General features: G+C 38.8%; 1 pseudogene; it reads right to left on the minus strand.

Moving 5' to 3' along the window:
* Positions 1–1016: 1016 nt before the first annotated feature.
* Positions 1017–6903, minus strand: LOC144969391 (uncharacterized; annotated as a pseudogene).
* Positions 6904–7266: the final 363 nt, after the last annotated feature.

Consider the following 7266-nt stretch of genomic DNA (forward strand, 5'->3'; position numbering starts at 1 on the left):
AAAGGCATTTCTTCTAGATCAATTAAAGAATTATATTGTAGAACATATAAAAAAACCATAACATACTGAACTTTTCAAACATGGAATAACTTGGTTTTAAAAAGGTACATTTTTTTGGTTTAGAAATAAAGTTTATCAATAAAAAGAATATCTGTCAACATCAATGTCAAATTTAAAAGAGTCTTTTTGCCTTTTAGTTTGGGCAAGAACAGCTTTGGGTGGTTGCAAAATTTTAACTATTGAAGCGATAATAACTGAACAAATTTCATCAGTCTTGAAAAAAAATTCTGTCTTCGAGGATCGCTTCAAGAAACACACCTCAAAGTCACCGTCACTATCCTTGTCCCCTAAAACGTGTCCAACATAATATGCTTTTGCACCTCCTACTTTAGGATATTCAACAAGAACAAAGTCATCCTTTTGAGGTCCTCTAGAGTCAACGTCATCACTTTGAAAATCTGAATCATCTGAATCAGTCATACTCATAGCATCGGCCACATTGTTTTCATTATCAGAGTCAGAGTCTTCATTTAGGTCAATAAGTTTCCGTTTTATCGCATTCCTTCCATTCTTTTTATTGATAGCTTCTGAACGTTTTTTTCACTTTGTCTTAGCACATTTGTCTCTCGGGAGTATTTGTAATAATTGTACTTTTTTTGGCCTGTTGTCTCGAATTTCCATTTCTGGGAGTTGCAGATGGAAAAGGCCTGATCTGATCGGGTGTGATGATTCTTTGGGGAATCTCATCTTTGGCATCACAGATTTTTAATGGTGTAAATGGTTGATGACTAGCGCTGATTAAATTTTTATAGTCGTTGTCGCAGTCACTGCAGCGTTCTTCGAGGAGCCCAGTGTCATCTAGCCGTTGCATAGACATATTGATGAGAGTCTTTCTTTGGTTGTGGCAAGCTAGAAATTTCTCCTCGATTTCTTTTTTTTTTGATGAGAACTTGAAACATTTTGAATATTTCAAATGTAACGGTCAGTGATCTGTCTGAAGGCCAAGTCAGTCCTCCTCAGTCCAAGGCAGCTATATATGAATAAGTGTCCGCAGTCGTTTCAACGTGTAGTGTCTTGTCCAGTCTAAGTTTATTTGTGCATTCCGCACATGACGTGTGTGGCAACAACTTTGTCACAGCATAGCCAGACACAAACACTAGCGCTTTCTTCTGTCCATCAGTCAAGTGAATTGTATTGCAGTTGGGAAGAAGGTGGAGGAAGCCTTTGTATTCGTCATCTACAGTTGCAGCCAGCTGGCATTTCATCTCCTCCAATGGCTCTGTTATGTCGTTAAGCTTCACTGTACCTTTGCAGGCAGAGACCAGTTTGAGGACAGCTTCAACTTTTTCTCCCCCTCAAGCAACTGCTGCACTGAAACATGGTAGCTGCAGCCACACAGTTGCCGATACTGGCCGAACCAATTTTGTCCTTTTCCAACCAATCATCAAATATTTTTTCCTTTTGACACTGGATGACTCTGATAAGTAGGAAGGGCAGTTTGGAAATTTACTTGGGTAAGCACTGTCAGTCAGTTTAGGTATTTTTCTTTCAACTGTGAGAACACTTCCATCTGTTTTGAAAATAGAAGTTATAATAAAATAAGGTTAGTATTAGTATAGATACCCGATACTGTATTTTTGTGATGGTTTCCTAATCGTCAAGGAATGGAGATCTAGATCTAGACTCTAAACAATGAGTTATTCCGTAAAGCCTATAATATATTACAAACTAAATATATGATACATATATTACTTTTGAGACGACCCCTCTTTTCTTGCACTTTTCTTTTGTTTATATTATGCATTGTTGTATGTAAATAGTTTATTTTATTTACCTTGTCTGTCATACAATTCTTTAACCTTGTATTGTGTTAATTGTATTCTTAATGCCCTGCTTTGTATTATTATTTTTGCATTGTAAAGAACCAGTGAGCATATGCTAGTGTGGAAACTAGGGGCAATATAAATAAATAAATTATTATTATTATTATTATTGTTTCAAAAAAATTAAAAATTTATTATTATTATTTATTAGTTTTATTATTATTATTTATTATTTTTATTATTATTAATATTTATCATTTTTATTATTATTATTATTTATTATTACTAATAAAAAGCCCGCAATTTCGCGGGGAAAGAACTATTTTCATTTGATATTGCCTGAACCATTTTCTTGATTAGCTTGATTACGATTAGATGCACACTTTAATCGATGTGCTTGTCATCGCTGCCATGCTTTATTCGGCATGATTTTAGTTTATCAGTCAGTAGATATCAATATCAATAAGTCACAAGTCTTTACCACGCTTGACTTGGGAGGCCTTCCGAAAGCTCCTACAAAGGGAAACAACTTAAATAATATTCCCTCAACTAACCCCGAGAAAAAGTAAAACCTATACTACCTTTAACTAACCCTAATAGTTAGGAAAATAAACACCCTAGCATTATGACTAACCCTAATAGAAAAAAAAAAACCCTCGGACTGCTTTGCACTACCTTTCATTACTTCACAAATTAAAATGGCGGCCGAGAATCAAAACAATGGTCAAATTAGGACATTTTAAACTTTCACAAATCTATCAAGGTTTGTTCTAGAGTTTTTAAAATGCTTCTTTATGATGACAAATTGAATAAATAAACGCCTGACAAAAGATCTACGGTGAAAATACAAATTGAAAGAATACTGGGGATGTAGGAGCTTTCGGAACGTCTCCCCCCTAGCACTTTACTAAGACGTATGACTAAGCCTAATAGAAAAAAAAAATCCTCACAAATCTATATGATGACTAATTGAATAAATAAACGCCTGACAAAATATCAACGGTGAAAATACAAATTGAAAGAATACTGGGGATGTAGGTGCTTTCGGAATATCTCCCCTTTACCTAATTTATGTGAGGTCAAATGAAAATCTGAAGCAGACGCGAAAAATATCAAGTTTGTTCGGGCTAGAAGCTAGACAGATACAATTGACAGTTTGCCGACAACAACGTTTAATTAAATATTTCCCAGGGCAATAATTATCACATCGATGGCATAAAAACGACTGTAATATCAGCAGTAATATTAGTTGACGTTGTTAATCGGTGAAACTTGTTTAAAATTTGTGTAAATCCGAATACCTTCATGTGATCAAGTGAATAATATCACTATGAATGCCACGATTTGCTGAAAAATGCCAACACACACACACACACACACAAACATACACGCAATTAGAACATACTACTACATAACAAAACTGATCACCGCTAAATCAACAACACAACGGAAGTAATAATAATACTTGATGTCATAAATAGATGACGCAAACTGACAACTTTTTACAGTGACGAAATTGGTTGATTTTGAGAGTGTTAGTGTCGTCGGTACGTATTTTATGATATCTGTGTGACTCAACGAACTTTCAAACTGACTTTAAATTATAAAAGGAAATCAAGTTATCTGTTTATCTATCTGTAAAAAATACATTTCTAATTTTCAAATCTTTCAGTAGAGTTGTGCGCCGTATCATTTTTTATATTGACTCAAATAAGCACAATGTTCTCCACAATGCTATATTTTTTTTTACCCAAAATTTATGGGTGTCACTTGGCAGTCCTGTGGTTTTGAAAGCTTCCACATCTGACCAGCCAATAAAAGTGAGACGTCTGTATTGATCCTCTACCAAATCTGATTTAACCAAATGAAGGAACTGTAGGCTGCTGAATGCAGGTTTGTCCACTTGGTTAAGGACTTTTGCTGGACTAAGCTGACTGAGTCCTTTGAACATGTCCTTTGTCGATGGATGTCTTAGTTTGACTTGCTCACAAGCAACCTCTAACATGGACAGGCACCTTTCTTTGGTGCGACGCACCCTTTCCTCCACACTTTGGCGTTGCTGTTCATTGGCTACAAATTCCAGTACATATTTACTACATTCATTTTTGTGAACTTGTACCCAAATTCCACACCCTCCAGTTTTTTTTCTTTTTGCCATCTGTGGTGTAGATGCGACTGATTAGGCTCTTATGATGCAGCTACAGTTCTTTGTAAAGTTTGTGAGGATCTGCTTTGTCTGTTTTAAATAAGGCATTGAGTCTCTCGAATTCCTGTACCACTGGGGTGGCAAAGTGCAACAGCAGGAAATTGAAGCGGTCGTTCAACATTTCTTTCAACAATCTTGCTTTGAACTTTGCATCTGTTGGCTCTTCAAAGACTGTTCTTCAACCATGAAATATCCTAGCAGTTCTTCCCAGTTTGCGAGAATATTGCCCATAACTTTGCCTCGCACAAGCCATCTGGTAGTCGATAACCGTTCATATGGTGTCTGCACGGATACACCACTATCTGCGTTCATAACACCAAACAGGGATTTAAAGGCCTCTCTCCTTAAAGTGCTATGTGAAAACCATGCAGGAATTTCCTTTAACAAGTAGCCAAGGTTGGATGGTAATTCCGCAAAAGCTCGTTGGATGCACAATGCCAATGAGTGACAAATGCATTTCATCTGTACACAATCCGGTGAAACTTCTTTTATGCGAGTCCACACATTGTTGTTCTGACCGACCATGACTGATGCTCCATCACTAGCAAAACCAATACAGTTAGAGAGTTCCATGCCATATGAGAGTAGCTCTTTTTTCAGAGCTTGAAATAGCGTTCCAGCAGATGTCCTTAACTGGTATCAGGCTGAGGAAGTCTGGAACTGGACCAACTGTGTCACTTACATAGCTAACAACTGCACAAAGTAGCTTTTGGCTGGCTACGTCTGTTGATTCACCAATGATGACTACGTACTTTTCCCCTGCTATTCCATTTCTCAATTCTTCCTTCAAAGCTGGTGCAATGCATTTCTGTATGAGTGCTGAACATTTTGTTCTGTGCATCTTGATGAATCCAAGAGTACTTCCATGCCCATAGCGACCCAGTATCTCCCCAAGATGATCCATAGTCATTATTGAGCAGTGACAGGCAACAGCAGCCGTGATTTCGATTTCCGCCTTTTTAGTAGAGTCAGATATCTCTAATGAGAGCAACCTTGGGGTTTTAGCCACCTGAAACAAGTAAGAAATACTACTATATTCTAGCTAAACACACACACACACACACACACACACACACACACACAGAGAGAGAGAGAGAGAGAGTGAGAATGAGCGTGTGTGAGAGAGAGAATGAGTGATAGAGAGAGAGGGGGGGGGGGGACTGATAAAGGGGGTTGAGTCTTCGGCCGAGGTCAGTTTAATTTGTTATGTACGTCTCGACTCCAGGATCGTTCCCATTCCTTTCGGACGTATTTTTTAATATTGATCTTTAAATCCGCGTGTGGGATTTTACTGCCCTCTTGTAATTCGTTCACCGCCTCTTTTGCCAGTCGATCCGCTTCTTCGTTCCCCTGGATACCCACATGACTCGGTACCCAGAGAAAACAAACTTTCTTGTGATTCTTGGATCGGTGCAATAAAAATTTGAGATCCCCTTAAGTACGGACAGCGAGTCAGACAAGATCAAGAATTTGTTTTTATTCGATCTCTCAGTCAAACAGAGAGCATTTAGGATTGCTCTCGATTCCGCTGTAAAGATCGAAACATTTTTTATCCAGGCGAAGTGATCCTGTGCCTTCCAATGAGTGATAGGCACATCCTACTCAAAAAGAAGAGACGAGGTCAAAATAACTCGACTCCGGATCGGACATACTGCCCTTACTCACCGCTTCCTTCTGGAGAGGGATGAAAAACCCCTCTGCAGAAGATGTAACTGTGACCTCACAGTTCAACATATTTTAATTGATTGTACAGAGTTAGAACAAATGTCACAACATTATGAAAACAGGGACTTGAAGTCTCTGTTCCAGTCGGTCGATCCTTTACAATTTTAAATATCTGCAGGAATGTGAACTCCTGCAGAAATTGTAAATAAATGTTTTTAAAACAAACATGTAACTACATATTATGATTTTATAAAAAAATATTACAACAGTACACGATTGAGCAGCTATGGCCCCTCAAGGCCGATAAAAATTGATAAAAGACAGAAACGGGCGCTTAAATGACCTAAACAGTGTCGAAAGAGCCGTTAAACACCTAAAAACAAACAAACGATAAAGGGGGTGTGTGGGGGTGACAGAGACATAAATACGGGGAGAGGGAAGGGGGAAAGCGACAGACATAGATACGGGAGAGGGAGGATGTGTGTCAGAGAGAGAGAGAGCGAGGGGGGGGGGGGGCAATGCATATATGTCTTTCGCGTGTCGTAATCCAGAGGTCTGTGGTTCAAGTACCAATGGGGACAAAATGGCCGTTTCGTCTGTGTTAATCGACTCCCTGATCTTATCAGTATGTTTATCGAGCGCCTCGTCCTGTCGGAGACTGATAACAATCTTGGAGGTCCCATGTGCACGTTAAAAAGCCATTGACCCTTGGAAAACAAAAAGAGCGGGCCGCTGTCTGGGCAAAATGAATTTCTATAAAATTGGCATAATGGCACAGTGGCTGCTTGTCTAAGACTCTCAGCCTCTTGAGACCCAACGTGATTCCGGCTCACGGAGCTGGCCAAGTCCGACACCCAAGTACAAAGGGTAAAATCATTAGGCAAAGTTGTGAATTATGGACATTGTGCCATCATCTTAAACTGCAAGGGTGCTAATGAGTGAGACATACCGTAGTCTAGAGAATCTAGACACTTTAGACTCTAGATTTAGTTGGATATGGGCCCAAGTTGACAAAGGCGCTATGGCAATATTATAATAAAGATATTAGGCATAAAAATAACAGCAGCTGACACAATGTTACGTAGTTCCTACCTGAATGGTTGATTGAGACGTGCTCGGTAATCTCTGCTTGTGCTTGAGAGTTGCTTCATGACGATTCAAATGAGAGTCTCGACTCCACTTCAGCGTGACAAACTTTGCAAAATGCATTTTCAGAATTAGAACTTGCTTTTCGTATCCACGGAAATTTTAGCTCCCATTCTCTTTTATATTTTCTGCCACTATCATAAGCACCTTTCCAATTAGGCATTTTGAAACCAGATGAATTCTATATCTCTGTGGTGTTAGAGCTAAGACCAACGTAATGAAAAGATGGCTGGGTATCTGGTGGTGGGGAGTGTGTTGAGACAACCATGTGATGATACAAGATTTATGGGAGTGACGTAGTTGTCAGTCCCCGCAGTTTTTCGCGGCCGCAAATTTCACCCTTGGCCGCAAAAAGCCGCAATTTTCGCCGTTTTTAGGCTAAATTGACGATTTTAAAAAACAAAAACAAAACAAACAAAAGCTATG

This window comes from Berghia stephanieae, chromosome 3 (assembly GCF_034508935.2).
Source record: "Berghia stephanieae isolate SIO BIC M18660-M18661 chromosome 3, UCSD_Bste_1.3, whole genome shotgun sequence".
NCBI lineage: Eukaryota > Metazoa > Mollusca > Gastropoda > Nudibranchia > Aeolidiidae > Berghia > Berghia stephanieae.